The sequence below is a fragment of the Odocoileus virginianus genome, chromosome 8, assembly GCF_023699985.2.
Source record: "Odocoileus virginianus isolate 20LAN1187 ecotype Illinois chromosome 8, Ovbor_1.2, whole genome shotgun sequence".
NCBI classification, from domain to species: Eukaryota; Metazoa; Chordata; class Mammalia; order Artiodactyla; family Cervidae; genus Odocoileus; species Odocoileus virginianus.
In genome coordinates, this window is record NC_069681.1 from 25,075,990 (window position 1) to 25,092,197 (window position 16,208).

Sequence of the window (16,208 nt, forward strand, 5' to 3'; positions counted from 1 at the left end):
TGCGCGCATGCTCAGCCACGCAGTCCGTCCGACCCTCTGCGATTTCGTGGACTGCAGCCGCCAGGCTCCTCTGTCCGTGGGATTCTCCAGGCAAGAACACTGGAGTGGGCTGCCATTTGCCTCTCCAGGGGATCTTCCCCACCCAGGGACTGAACCCACATCTCCTGCATTTCCTGCATGGGCAGGCAGAGTCTTTACCACTAGCACCACTGCAAAGAGCCCTCGTTTCAAACCATGTCCGTGTCCTTCCTGGCATCCTGGGCCCTGCCTTTCCCGTCCCCTCTGGGGTAAACATCAACGCCAGAGTGTGGAGCTCACCTGAGCTTTTCCAAAACAGACCAGCCAGATTATAGACTAAGCCTTGTAATTTCCTTTTGCATCTGGATGGAGGACGCGTGTGGTTTTCACTTCGCTGAAGTTGAGTGTAGTAGATAATGTGTGTGTGCTAAGTCGCTTCAGTCATATCCCACTATGTGCCTGCCAGGCTCCTCTGTCCACGGGATTCTCCAGGCAAGAATCCTGGAGTGGGTTGTCATTTCCTGCTCCAGGGAGTGTACACACTATTAGCCAGTTAATATGTGTGCAGTTTAAAAGTTAACTGACCACAGGTCAGCTTGCACCCATATCCTGAAGCGGCTGTTCCAACATGTGGTCTGCATGCTACAAAAATACCTCCACTCATCTCCCCTGAACCACCAGGCACAGGAGGAAATGCAGAAATCCTGGGGAAGGCTTCTCGGAGCTAGAGGTGTTGGTTTCAGGTCAGCTCTGTGCTAACTGTATGGGTTTAAATCAATTGTTCTCAACTAGGGGTAACTTTACCCCGGGGGACACTTGGCAGCGTCTGGGGACAAGTTTTGTCACACGGGGCGGGGGGGGGGGCTGCTGTTGGCGGGCAGCAGAAGCTGGCATCCTGCAATGCACAGGACAGGCCTGCCCTCAGCTAGAGCTACTCGTTATGAATGTCCAAGGAACTAAGCCCTGCACACCCTGGTTTAAATGGACAAATATTAGTTGCAAGGAAAAAGCCACAGCCTGAAAGCCCTGTGCTCCACCAGCACCAGATGCAGCTGAAGTGATAAGCTTTCCCTTCCTGCCCTTCCCAGCTCCTGAAATGTAAACACGAGAAAAGAGCAGAGCAGGATTTTTTTTCAACTATACAGTTTTTTCTTTCTCAGCTGAAAGAGAAACTGTCAAAGGAGGCAAGGAGGACCCAGGGACTTCCTTTTCCTCCATCCTGATTCTACTAAAAACAGGAAAACAAGAGCGGAACGCCCGTTTTCCTTCTGTGGATGCAAATCACACTGTGGAAGTTACACCTCACGTGAGCTGTCAGCCTGCCCACGTGCAGAGATGGGTAAGACTGCGGTAAGACTGTGTAAGGGTATGAAAGACAGACGTGGGCTGACGCTGGTGGTTGTTCATGTGCGTGGGAGACTCACAGGTCAGACACCATGACGGTCATCGTGTGGGTGTGTGCAGAGACACAGCGCCTCCTTTAAGCAATTTTTCCCACGGAGATGTCAAAATTTCCTTTAGGTTTCGAATGTTAGAGCCTCTGTCCCCAAAGAAATATGTCAGTAAAGGTGGTTTAATAACTGGCCCCCACATCAGATGTCTTGCTTCTTAATTTTTGAGAGCAAATTGTGCGTCACTTTTGTTTCACAGCAGCCTGTGAACGCCTCCTCTGAAAAGCCACACACGGGACCTCTTTGGCTGATCAGAGCTGCTTTATTCCAGAATTCAGCCGGGAGTGAGACGTTCCCAGACCTCCCTCGCGCCGCCTCTGAATCAGCGCCTAATAAACATGCGTTTGGGGGAGAAGGCTGATGGGAGGGCCATCGCTTAAGTTCCTATTGTTTCATTGATAAAAATGATCCAGGAAGCGGCAGAATATGTTAACCGTTTCCTTTGGTTTTCCATCGAGAGGGCTGAAAGACATTTCTAAAATAGATCTATTTTCTTTTCATTCCGCAGAATAATGCATGAATGATTATAACATATGCTCTATCTCCCGGGTTTTTTTCCCCCCCTCAACCAGTGGAAAAGTGCCTGACACTGTAATCACAACTTGTTGGGTTTTCAATCTGATGCTGTCCCGTTTTATCATGGTAGTTAAACGTCCATTCTTGTTCGGTGTGATAAATGTTATGGCCGTGTAACAGTAACGAAAAAGAGAGACATGTTAAACCAAATATTGCTTCAGATTGTGTCTTTTATTCTCCTTTATCATCATATCTTAATTTATAGTATAATCATCATTATCGCAACTGTCAGCCTCATTTAACCCCGCTGATCTCCCATGATTCTCCGCTGTCAGGTCTGATTGCCCACCTTCTGCCGACGGGCTGATAATGCCTGACAGATTAACCCTCCCCGAGAGGAAGACAATGATATATAGGACAGCGCCGAGCGCGCTATATATTAATGAGGAGCTGGCAAGGCTTTGATAAGGCTGTGGAATAATCCATCAGTGGGGAAGGAGCTTGTAAAACGGGAGCAACGTTTCATGGGAAAAACACCTGGGAAGGGTGTAACGACCCAGCAGCTAAACGCCTGTCAGCTGCCTCTCCCCTCGGTCGTAATTAACATCAGATAGCGCACGCGGCTGACCCGAGGAGTTTATCAGCCCCCGGATCCAGCCTCCCTCGCTCCGCGCCGTGCCGCCGCCGCTCCCGCGTTTACAGCATATTTAGCAAGCCAGCAATTAATAGCTCGCGTTCTTGGGCATTAGAAACTGTTTGTCTTCTTCTGAAGGCGCTCTCGGCGGAGGCTGCTACCTGAGAAAGGCAGGGGCCGCTGGCGTTTTCCGCCGCACTCACGCCGCGGAGGCCCGCTCCACCATTAGATACAATGCCTCCGATGGCTACTTGAGCTTGAATGCACCGTTATTACAGGTATTATATGAAATTGCCTGTGTTATGTGAAGGGGATTATAGAGGTTCTGGATCAATAACTTCAGTGGATGTTGGGAGTGATTACAGCGCCTGTCAATTTTCCCCACTTCGCTGTCAGTGTCCATTTACCACACACCACCTCTTGTATTCACATCAAATCACTCATTTCATTGGTAAATTCTATATATCTCAATTTACTTTAAGTAGCTGATTTGTGTAAAATAAAATGACTTCCTCTCCTGTGTGGGCAACAGACCTAATCCTATATAGTAATAAAAAGCGTAAACACAGGGAGACCCTCTGTCTCTTGGGAAGCCTCATGCGGAGCGCGGGGGCTGCCTGCTCCCTGAAATAGCTATAATTGAAACATCTCCATCACCCGGGCTTTGTTGAAACCACACCTAGCCTCTTCATCTCTCCTTATTTTTCCATCGTGGGGTTGGAATCTTGGAGCTGCCGGATCTCGAGCACCCGAACTCCGGAAGCAGCTGTGTTTCCCTGCACCCACGTGCCCGGCTGCGCTCACCCTCTCCGTGAGAGGGCAGGCCCGCGCGCCCCGGTGCAGACTCGGCGCCCACCTTCAAACTCTGGGACCACAAATGCTGTCCTGAGAGAGTCGTCTTCCACCGGTCGGCAGGCTCCTGCTAGGTGCAGGCTGCCTGAGCCTCCCTTCTCTGCATTTTCTTTTTCCTTTTTCGTGTGTGTAAGCGATGCACCCAGGCGTCTTTGACGAAGCGTAACATCAAAACTTAGAAGTCCAGAGGCATTCAGTGATGGGAAGCGTCAAAGAGACCCAGGAGCCGTTTGGGGAGGAGGTCTAGATTTCCTGTATCAGTAGAACTCACTACAGGTGTTCAGACCACAGGAGAGATGGGGAAACTCAGGGATATTACTCCACATACCTCAGCGTGCAAGGGTAACACTTCACTTGGGAGTTGTCTTTTGGACCTTAACTCGACAGGTCTTATCAGTGTTTCCTTCTATTTCTGACCTAAAAGAGGCCCTTAGAGAGATGTGTACTGGCCACAAATAAATAAGGAGCACATAAACAAAGTATTTACAAAATCCTCAAAGTGACCACCCCCCAAAGAAAGCCTCCCCAACAACTGTCTAAGCTTCCAACAGACAAATGGATCAACTACTAGATTCGCCAACTTGTGAATGGGCAGTTTCTGGTCCTGAAGCGATTCAAAGAACAGCAGAGAGAAGGAAAGGCTTGTTTACTGTCTGTCCTGGCATACAAGACCCTTTGCATAAAATATACAGACTAACCCTGCATCTGTTCATTCACTTCTGTATATTTTTTTATATATTCTGCACAAGTAACAAAGCAAGGAGGAAATATAAGACTCTATTAAAAATATAATGAGTAAAAAGAAAATCTGCATAAACTGTTTCCTTATTTTCTGAAAAGCCTTTATTATTTAAGAGGCAACTGAAATAAAAGATCTTCAAAATCTGCCATCCCTTGGCTCCTTCCAAGTCAGAACCTTCCTGCTAGGTGCCCGTTTCCCACGTTACGCGTGTCTCCCTGGTACAGGTGTAGCGAAACAGGGGGTAGCATGCAACAGCAGGTCAATCGACGTAGGAGGACAGTCCCCTCAACGCCAGTGTTAGCAAAGCAGGATGGGGGTGGACAAAGGGGAGAGGGGCAGGTAAGATCCCCAGAGGGATGCCCACGCCTTGGCCCCACGGCGCAGGGCATCACCCTGGCTCACCGGCCTTCCTGCCTCCCTCCATCCCAAGGTTTCGGGGTCACTGTGGTTCCCTGTCCCCTCTCACTGGCGCTAGCGAGCCTGCCCGTCTACCAGGCTCTTCGTTAGTCACCTCCCGTGCTCAGACCACTAAGAGGAGAAGCCCCAGCTCAGGTCCATAAGGAACAAGATCCTGGTCCAAGTGACTTGCTTTGATGCTTCCATGCAGGCTGGAATCCCAACCCCTCGTCCCCACAAATCAAAAATGGTTTCCATTCAGACATGCACGCTAGCAGCTAGTGACGATTCAATTCAAGCCGCAGGCAATACTTTAAGCAAGGCAGGACGTCACGAACTGGGAATGCGGACCCGGGCTAGGCGTGGAAGGGTACCACAGGCATTTAAAAATATCACCCTTGCCACTGTGCCGGGAGAGACGAGACATGAAGCAACAGAAAGTGAATCTACAGTGAGACTCAGAGAATACCATGGCACTACCGTAGCGAGAAATATTACAGGACTCAATCGTCTTGACTGTTGAGTTAGCTTTACAGGCAATAAGTGTTATGAATCAAGTAGAAAAAGCTCACTTTTAGCTGAAGTGATCAAGGAAAGAGCCAGTGAGATCTGAATAGAATTTGGCTCGCAAGGAAAACCATGACAGTCTCGGTATTCCTGAGCATGTATAAACCCATGCAATCACTCTTAAACGAGCTTAGGATTTGACTGAAAATTCTAGCGTGAATCTGGCATTCAGGCTGATAAACGACAAGCTACTGTTTGGAAAACTCTAGTTTCAAAGGAGCAATAACTCAGTTTTAAATAGCAATTTATAAAAGACGTCAGCCTTTAATATATAAACCCCTAGAGTTATGTCTGACATTACACAAAGGACATACATACTGCATAACCATTTTCGAACAATAACAGAAAATTCAAATGAAGAATTTATATGCATCTCCAAAGCAGCCACCCAAATTCACTTAGGAAAACAATGCACTTTGACAAAGTTACAGAAAATACTAATTTACTAATAGTCGATCAAAATCCAATTACAATTTTAATAACAAGTGCAAAACAAAGGGGATATCCAGAAGGTTGGTGTCTGGTGAAATATCAAGGTGAAAATGTGCAGAATGAGCCATGAGTCCAAAGTTACCCTTCACCCACTAGTCTACACTAAATAAAGCAGAGACGTCAGGAAAAGAATCTGAGCTACACACATATTAACAGCGTAACGCGTGGCTGAAAAAAAGCAGCCCTTACAATTCATGGGATTTTCCTATCCTGATTGGTCAGAGAGAACTGGAAGAGAAAAGGAATATGTAACAAGCCCAGTCTTCCCCGGGTCGGAATACTTTCCACTCCATTATTGTGAGTGGTGTGTTAATCAGGGACGGAACCCACACACACAGCCCGCGTCTCTCTTTATGACTCTTGGTTACCAGACAGCCCCTTAAAGAGGCGATTCCAAGAGATGCGCTTGCCTTCGCTCAGGACACTCTAACAGCAGGAGTGGGTCTGAACACACAGTAGGCACTAAATGCACATGCCGGGAAAACTGAATGAATGAGTGAAGAATGATGTCATTCAGAGGATAAAGGACAGTGTGAATCGGCGGGGTGGAGCTCTATGAACCCCCTGATACTTGTGTTTTTTCAAAACCAAAGCTAATTTCATGGTCATTAGTAAATTACTAATGGTATATCTTTGGGCTCTGCATTCTCTTTAAATAGAAGTTGGATCTTGACTGGGAAGCCCCTATCTATTTGCATGTAGTTTTTGTTCGGAGAGAAATCAGTGTGACTTAGACTGAAATACGGCAGGCTCGCTAAAAGAAGGATACTGCCTTCTGTGGCGTGTTGTCGGTGCCACTCGAATCCTGGGTTTCCGATGGCTGAGAATCCTGGCCGTGTCAGGGCGGAGTCGGGCAGAAAGAAGCCACACTGACCGTGGGAACCACTGGCCTGGGTGGGGACCCCAGGGACGACTCTGCCACGCTCCCTTGGGTGTGACCTTTCTTTGGGTTGCTGCTGTTTTTGATTTGCCAGAACAGAGGGTGCAGAAAGGCTCCTGTGTGTGTGGGTGTGCTCACAAGGTCCTCACCCCCGCCTGGGTCTAACAGGAAAGACATCACATACAGGGGAGGGTGGGCAGGCAAACCCAGCCTGCTAGGCATTTGGATGTAAAATAAATAAAACCACGGAACAGCAGTCAGGGGGTAGATTGAAAAAGAAAGCATTTCTTTCTTTTTTCCTTCTTAATGCTGCTTCTTGTTAACACATATCCATTGTTATTCATTTGGTTGCTACTTTTAAAAGCAAGTGTTTCAGTTTTAACTCTGGGCCAGGATCTAACCCTTCCTAATGCCAGGATAGAGAGAAACAATACAGGGAACTGGGGGTGACATGCTGAACGATTCGAATGGTTCAAATGAAAATAGTCAGCCCACTGAGTGTCGTTTATCCCCACGGGGCCTGCAGGGCTTAGTGCTACTGAGTGTGGCCACGTTCGGGCTGGAATCGAGCTCCGTCCTGCCCAGCAGCGAGTTATGTGATGTCTCTTCAGGTTGTTGCTGCTTCTGGGGAGGATTCCTTTTTGGTGAGAACACTTTCACCAAAAAGTGAGGAGAATGTAAAAGCTGGCAACAATAAACTCTTACGGGAGGTGAGAAAGCATTCCTAGCTGGAGGAAAAAGGAAAAAAAAACAAAAGGCAAAAAAAGAAACAATGAAGGGTCCTATGGAGCTGGCCAGTAACCCAACTCCAGGTTCCAAATCACCTTCTCCTCGCTCTGGGAGACATCTGCTAACACAGGGTGCTGTGTCTCCTTAGGTTAGTGCTCGATCTATTAGTAGGATGGAGAGAAATGTGACTGACTGTGGGGTCCAATTTCTTCAAAACAAAAATGCATACAGTCTCTAAACGTGCATTTGCATGAAAAAGAAACCCCATTGTGCGCAGAGATTCTGAACTGCTGCGTCCTGAGTCCACTAACCCCTGTCCATGTGAAAATATGTGCCCCGGCCCAGAGGAATTGGATGCGAGAGGCAGTGGGTTCCCTGCCCCTAAGGTTGGGCAGGCTCCACCTTTTGGGGAAGGAGCAGGACACAGGGTGGCGGGCGTTCTGCTGACATCTGATGACAAACCCTAACGTTCAGAGGTGGCTTCCCCAGGCGAGGGTGCATTCATCAGGCCCCCTCCTCAGTAAAAACGTAGAGTGGACACACACCGCCTGTCCGCGGCCTGGGCACTGCCCCTCACGGGCCCGAGGTTTTCTTTCCGAGGAAGTGTCTGCATACCTCCCTCCTTTTGTCTCAACCGGAGGGTTTAATAGCTGAAGTAGCTGAAAGGGACTAACAACAGCAAGGCTCCGGTTTCCAGAGTAACCGTACAAACGGAGCCCAGTCTCCATGGCAAAGAGAAAAGCCATTTGCCGCAGCCTTTTCAGACCCTGAGCCGACACTGACAGTTTTCCTATAATCACCCCGATCATTTGTAGCAACTAACTATATTATAATGTTAACTATAGGAGGTCTTTGAAAATATGTGGGCTAAAAAAAAAAAAAAGGAATGAAAACATACTGGCTTTTCTTCTGCTTTAGCTATGAATAGACGAACCATTTAAAATTTGTAAAATAGTTTGTTCTTGATAATTCAACCCAAAGGGGGTACTGCCCGTCCTCCAGGTTTCTGTCCTTAATTCTTTCAGGGTGTCGACACCTTTGCCGGAAGTCTACACACCATCTTGGCATCTGGGATGCATGCCTTTCTACCAGAGTGCACAGTGACGACGGATACGTGATCTTTATACATTTTATTTAATCAGCCCCAGATGGAGAGGCCTCGATCCTGTACTTGGTAGCTGCTTCCGTCAGTCATTTGTGGGGCACGCCCAAACTATGCTGTCCATGTGTGTGTCCTCTTCCTCCGTGAGGCCACATAACCAGCCTGTCCAGGACCTGGCGGGCCCACCCATGTGGCTGGGCCGGCCAGTGCTGACCTAGGAGAACCAGCTGGATTGACAACAGTTTGCTTCCCGACGCAGAGACGCAGACTGCCTGGTTGACCTGCCTGCATTTTTTTTTTTAACTCTTCTTCATTTGAACCTGGAATGAACTTGAATTTCAGTCTCTGTCTTTCATTTAAACACCAAAACCATCTTTCTTTAGGGCACAGTTAAAGACTAGGCTCATTATATGTTCAACTATTAATAATATAGTTCCAATATTAAATCTATGCAAGGTAACTTTCAGATGAAACCAAAGCATAATTCACCATTCATACACACACACACACACACACACACACATTCACACAAACATGGGTCTGTTACACAGTGTATTTCAAATGTCCTATAGGCACCTAAAAAAATTACAATCAAAATGTGAAGTAACATTACAATAATAGAAAAATGACAATTGCATTTTCAATTTTCTGGAGGAATGTAACTATCTTTCCTTTAAGGAATATAGTGGAAAAAACAGTCCAAATAAAAATCACTTAATTTTTATTCCATATATAAGAGCTTTCATCGGATGTTCTCAACTTGTCTTTGTTAGTTAATGTTTGGAGAATAAAACTTGGGAAATCAATATTACGTCATGTCACTGAAAAATTGCCTCATTTTAAAATGGCACAATTTAAGGAAAAAAACCTCATCCAATAATTTAGATGTTTACATAATTAGCTATTAATCAAGTTCTGATTTTAATTTTCTCCTCCATTTATTAAAAACAAACCTACACACACTGTGTCTTAAAATTCGGGTGGCATGTATGCAAATCTCCTCTTCGCTGCTGTTTCTCCTCCCTGGAAAGCATCCCAAATGACCGAGGCAGAACGGCCTCCTCCAAACATGCCGCGCCACGACTGGAATGCTTGTTTAGAGCTCCAGATTCCCAAGCAGAGTCCCTCGGCCCACACAGACAGCAGCTCAATAGGTAACAACGCCCCTCTTTTTCTGATTTTGAGCTGCTTCTCCAAATCTATTTGAAAAACTCAAATGTTCTTCCCAGAAGGGCCCGTTACCAGCCAGCTGGTCCCCAGAGTTGACGGGGGCACCGAGGGGTCCAGGGAAAAGATGGGCTGGGGCAACTAGGACACAGTCAGCCATGCAGGAAGCGGGGAGGGGGCAGCGAGCTGGACCTCCACCGGGGTCGCGCGGGAAGGCTCCCAGAGGGAAGAGCAATGGTCCTGGAGCCCGGCGAGGCTCAGCTTCCACCCCGACCCAAGTCCCTGTTTACCTATCGGGCTGATCTATGCTGTGAGCCACAGGCCTAGTCCATGCTGGGTTTTATAAATTGCTGAAAGATAAAAGCTTACCCTGCTGTAAAAAGTAGTAAGATATAATACTGAATTTGCACTGAAATGAAAAGTTTCCTGCTGCCCCTTATATATTTAAAATTGCTGTTTTCTTGCAATGAATATAATTCACTGTCTTTTGCAAAGTATAATCCACAAGGGTTTGACCAAACAGAAATGCTCTAATGATTGCAAATGGCTCAAACATTCTGTCCAGTGAGTTAAGTGATAAAAGTTTCTATGTTAAAAGAAATAATAAGTGGAATTTCACACATATTATAGTAATTGTGAAGCATCCAATTTACATAGAAATAACGTGGAAGAATTCTGACCATGGTGTTTTAAGTGAATCATTACGTGCATTGCTGATACATTTAGAAGCTGCAATGTGCCAGGTATGTTTCTTTTAGCATAATAAGTCCTGTAATGGAGCCTTTAAAAGCTTAAAATGTATAGTTAGATTAACCTTTCTGTTTTAAGGGTTTTTCCCCCCCTCAAAAAAAAAAAAAAAAAAAAAAGGCCAGAAGAGAGAAATACAGAATCATTAAGAAGCCAATTAAGGCAACACCGTTTTCTTTTTTCCATCCAATGATTCCATTGAGGATTTTTCTCCACTACTCACCATTTTACTTAGTGTTTTAGGTTTTTGGTAAATTTTGGTTATTTTTTTTCTCCTAAACAAAGATCCAAGATTTCGCTCAAATTCTTGGACGGAGTACTGTAGTGATTCTGAAAGGAGATTGCATCTTAGATGTTAAGGCAGATTTCTTGAACTAGAGAGGAAGGTGTACTCAGAAAAATCCTAGACTAAAACAAATGTGATCTGCAAAGCCAAATAACCTGGCTTTTCCTGTCCTTAGAAGTGATTATTAGAAATGTTGTTCCTCCTTTTTTCTTTCCCAAATTAGCTTTCTTGGACTTAATATTTTATTCTAGCAAGAAGGCATTTCTGCTTTGCCTTATTAGGTAGATAATTTAGTAGATAAATCAATTATTACTAAAATTGAACAAAAAATTCTAGACCAGTTTTTTTTTCCTTTTCATTGATTTGGAGGAGGGAGGGTATGTAAGTCTTCAGGTGTCTTTGAGAGAGAGGTGTTCCGTGTGCAACCGCCTCATAAAATCCTCCTTCCTTTTCCAGGATTCATGAGCCTGTAAGTCCTTTGCTGTTTCCATTGCATCGAGACCTGGGCTTCTCGCTATCGGTATTTGGGGCCGGGTCATTCTCTGCTGTGTGGGGCCATCCTGCACAATTAGCAGCATTCCTGGTCCCTACCCACCAGATGCCAGGGTGGCTGCCCCCCGTCCCCTCCCAGTGGTGATGATCAAAAATTTCTCCAAATAGTGCCAAATTGCCCCTGGCAAGTTGAAAACCACTGAGAATGACTGTTTCAGATCTTGAGGACAGGAAAATCAGTGAAGTCCTTCACCTTTTTTCCCCTGCACACCCCCCACCCCAGGACTAAATATGGTTAATTCAAGCCCATCGTCTAAACACTCAAAATTGCCTAAAATTTCTCACCATTTCTTTTCTTCTTTTACTTTTTTAAAAAGAGGAATCTTGAAGCTAAACTAAACTGAAAACATCAGACATAAAATTAATAATAGGATACAAATGGTTAATAAATAAAATTCTGACTTTCTGAAGCACTTTCTTTTTGATTAACTCCAGCACTTTAAGATACAAAGGGCATTTGTCCCTTTTCTCATTTCCTGTCCTTAGGTCCAGAAGAAAGAGAAAGGCACAAATGGCACGGAGGTCACTGGACCATCTGTCCGCTTCAGCAGGCAGATGGACAACAATCAGCAGTCACTGGTACCAAGATCTCATGGGCACTTCATAATGCTCTTGAGAAGAGACACAAGATAAACAATGTAAGCCCAACAGTAATGCATTTATTTTATTATCAGTAATTCATACATTTAATTTTGGGGTTTTCCAAGTGTTTTCTGGTATGTCATGTCACTTAAATTTTGTAAAACTGTCCATAACTTTGAGATCATTAGTAAAAATTAAAGACTATCTGTCCATTTGTACATCATTCACCCAGTCCATTCATTCACTCACCTACCCATCCATCTATCCATTTATTAAATATTTATTAAGTCTTTTCCATATATTGTGCACTCTGAGCAAACTGCTTACTGGGCATTGTGGGGGGACATAAATCAGACGTGACTCCTACATGTAGCTCACAATTTAGAAACAGAGAAATAACCGTAAATAGATTTACCTCCCTATTGCTTGCATCTGCTAGCAAGGTATGGCCAACGAGTTAATGGGCAAATGCATGTGTATTTCACACACACACACATCTCAGATTCAGAAAAAGTCCCTCACATTTAATAGGATGATATCACATTAATAAATACAACAGCGAAGCAAAGGTTGCACATATTAGCTCTGTGTGCTTTTGGACATATTTTGAAAGAAAATATCATTTGTTAGACAAATTATATTGAGTGTTATACATTTTTAATGGAGGTTTCCCAGGTGGCGTAGTTGGTAAAGAATCTGCCTGCAATGCAGGAGACCTGGATTTGATCCCTGCCTTGAGAAGACCCCCTGGAGAAGGAAACAGCTACCCACTCCAGTATTCTTGCCTGGGGAATCCATGGACAGAGGAGCCTGGTGGGCTGCAGCCCATGGGGTTACAAAGAGTCAGACATGACTGACTGCACATGCACCCAGGCACGCATTTTTAATATGCAGATGTGTATATAAAGTATGCAACAGGATCACACACATGCAATAAGGTCACACTCTAATTCAAGGGCTATTTGAACTGGCTGTTTCATGTTGTCTCCACCCACACCCTGCAAGGATGCGGTCAGCCTCCCAATGCCAGGAGCCCTGTCCTGCGTCTCTCTGTGTTCTCAGCGTCTATGAGCAGACCACCCATCCACAATCGTTTGCTAATCAGCGCATGACTGAATGCCAGGCACCGTGGCAGGGTGGAGGTAGACGACCCGAGACGCCATGCTGGCCAGCCCCAGTTGGAGACGCAGCCTGGATGGTGTAATTGAGGTTGTGGAGTGACCCTAACCCAGCAGGGCGCGGCCGGCCACGCAGGGGGCTGGACAGAGAAGGGGGCGTTACGGTGCCCAGGCGGGTCACCTTGTGCTTCCCTCCCCGCAAATCGTGCTCCAAATCCCCACCAAAGAGACAGTTCAGGGTTTCTTCCAAAGGTATAAACCCACAGGGGTGGGAGGAGAGGGGCAGTAAGAGCAGTGACACCATCCTGGGAGCCGGGAAGTGACGGATGCTTGGAACTGATGCTGAGATTTGGGAAGGCTGCAGCTCGGCCCGTGGTGGGGGCGTTGAGAGTGACTGACATTACAGGACAGAACCGCCCGCGGACTTCTGAAAGCTGTGAACCAAGTGGGATTAAAAAAAGCAGATTGGTCAAATGTCTCCTTCAGAAGTGGGCAGTCTGGGGAAGACCAGATCCTCTGGGTGAGCATAGCAGGAAACCTCAGTCTAGTCACGGTAGGGGAGCCACGCTTAAGTCAGGAAACTAGGCAAACATTTGCACCCTCAGCTCCCTCCCATCCAGGGTCTCAGAATGCAAGCAGCCAGGCCTTCCATGGTCCAGACAGGAGTCTGAGCCACCTGACTGGGCAATGAAAAAAGACCCAAAGAGACTAGTAGTAACATTTCCCAACTTAAAGGCATAGCTCCCCCCCTTGACTGAATCCCATACTCATTGATTCCTGCCCCCCGCCCCCCCCTTCAGCTTCAGATGAGCCTTTAGGGCCCTCTCCTGAGTATGAGCCAGAACTAAGGGCCATCAGACGTATGTGTGAGCAGAGGATCTAATGTGAAATCAACAGATTAAATGATTGAGTGAGCAGGAAAACATTCATCTCCAAAAACCAAAGACCATGCAAGAAGAAGCAAACTTTGCAGGAACTTGTCTTTAAATAAATGTCTTTAAATAGACAAGGGATGATATTCCATTAGAGAAATAAGGACAAAAGGCTATACAAAGGGGATCGTTCAGAGCACAAAACTGAAATTAAGTATATGACGTTGGAAATTAAAAGCTCGTAAGTGACACTGGATTATAACAAGCAAAAAGCCTCCCAGAAAGTAGAGTAAAAACTTTGGGGAGATGACTGTGCAGGAAGCCACACCACAATCCAAGTTACTGTTTACGATGATCACGCTAGGGGCGATCTGCTGCAGGAGGGGAGGACAGTCCACACAAGGGGCAGGGCAGGTCAGATGTAGGCGATACCAAGGGAGAATATACTGAGTAGAACATCTGTCTTGATTGAGATTTGGGCTGGGTATAGAAATCCTAGCTGGAAACCAAACTGAAAAGAAGTGGACTGATTCGTGGAACTTTGGCTGACTGGGTGAGTGGTGACGCAAACAAACCCAGGAAGACGTTCCATGAGGAAGGGCTCCACTTGTCCCATCCAGTTCTGTCTCTCCTGCTGGGCTTTGCAAGCAGCAGGCACAGCAGAATGTGAAGGAAAGTGACTCGCCCCTTCTGAGTTCTCTGTCCCCTTTCCAGTTTGCTGGGATGGGGACCACGTCCCAAGCCTCAGGGGCAACATGATGGAGGACAGTGCAGCCTAAGACAGAGCAGGACTGGATTCTAGACCCCCAGCTCAAGAGGCCCCACATGGAGTAAACCGTTGCTGTGTTAACCCTAACACCCAGGGGTTTCTCTGGTTGAGTAACTGAGCTGCCTTAAACTACTGCTGTTCCAAATCGGGGGCCAGCTGTCACCGTAGGCCTTTCTCGCCAGGTAGGTGCCCCCTGCCCAGACGGGTTGGTTCATCTCAGTAGAAAACACTGCGTCCACTGGGCATTCGAGTCGGGTGACAATGTGCCATTCTCAGGACTGCAGCAGGAGAACTCGCTGTGGGTTGGCAGAGGAGCCGGCAGGTTCAGGACCGGAAGTAGCATGGAGGGGTGCTGGTGACGGCTGTGATTAGGGTGCCGGGAGCACCGGGAGGAAGCACACAGCACCTCTGTCATCTGCCGCCCCCTCCTCAAGCACACTGGCCCAGCCTGAGTCCCGTGGCAGGCCGCCAGTCCTGGGGGCCCGGCCTGCTGCCACCGCCTGCGGAGAGCACTGGACCGGGGTCTGGGCTTGGCAAGCCTCCCTCCCAGCACCGGTGAGCCTGACCTTGTCGTGACTAGGTTAGAGGTGGTCACCCCGGAGCAGGCTGGGCTCCTCACCCAGGGGGACTGGTGCCCTGATGAGAAGGGGGCAAGGCGCAGAGAGGGACCGTGTGCAGGCAGAGGCAGGGATTGGGCCGAGGACCCGGAAGACTGTCCGCAGCACCGGAAGCTGCAAGGAGCCTCCCTGTGGGCTCGGGGGGAGCAGGGCCCTGATGAGCGGCGGTTCTGAAGTCCGGGAGACCAGCCTCCTGCCTGGGAGCCCCCTGAGTGGTCATCGTCACTGCAGCCCCGTGAGACACAGTGAGGAATGTGGAACGGGCTGGCGGGAGTCGGCCAACAATAGTGACCCAATCCTGCTGCCCCTGAGACACAGAGGGCGGGCAGCCACGACCCCCTGCTCGTGGCCAGGGGAGAGAGGCCACACGCCCGCCCAGCGAGGCCACGGCCACCGCAGCCAGCACCCTCCGCAAAGGAGGGAGGGAGGCTTTCCAAAGTCAGCCGTCCTGCCCTGCCTGAAGGCTTTCCACCCATGTCCAGCTGACCTCAGCTGTGGGTGCTGCTCCCTGATGAGCCTGGGGCCCTCGTCATAGCCTATACACTGGTGTCCTGGCACCCAACACGGATATAGCGGGTGCCCGTCTGACGAAATACAGCCGAGCATACTGGTTTATTCTAGAACTACCTTTCTCCGGGACACATCAGGCCCAACCAGACCCAGCCACACAGGACAGAGAAGACTGTTTGTTTTCAGCCCTCAGTTCCCTGGCCAGTAGCCGAGCCAAGTCAGCATCTCTGCCCATAAACATGCCCCCCAACCCCCCAGCAGCCTCAACCTGCCTTTCCCTCACCCCTGAGTCTCAAGTTCATGTAATCTCCCGTGACCTCCAACCTTTGACCTGTTCTTCTAGCTCTTCCATTGCACCGGACTCCTCTGAAGCTTTGTGCTGCAAAGTCAAGTGCAGCCAGGGGTCAGGGGTCAGAAACTGAACTCTTCTGGGAAATGCCTCTCTACACCCAAGCATACACACTCAGACACATTCTTACATGTGTGTGTATTTATCTGCATTTCTCACACGTGGGCGTAACCGAGCGGAAGAGACGAACCATCCCCAACGGGGTTGGGGCTCCTTCAGAGCCACGATCGTCCCCCGCCTCCGAGTGAGCGCCGCCTCAC

General features: G+C 47.7%; 1 long non-coding RNA gene across 1 annotated transcript; it reads left to right on the plus strand.

Moving 5' to 3' along the window:
• Nucleotides 1-9,245: 9,245 nt before the first annotated feature.
• On the plus strand, nucleotides 9,246-11,936 carry LOC139036308 (uncharacterized). Its single transcript, XR_011489032.1, has 3 exons — nucleotides 9,246-9,533; nucleotides 11,036-11,099; nucleotides 11,618-11,936. It is a non-coding gene; the product is annotated as an uncharacterized lncRNA (long non-coding RNA).
• The last annotated feature ends 4,272 nt before the right edge of the window (nucleotides 11,937-16,208 follow it).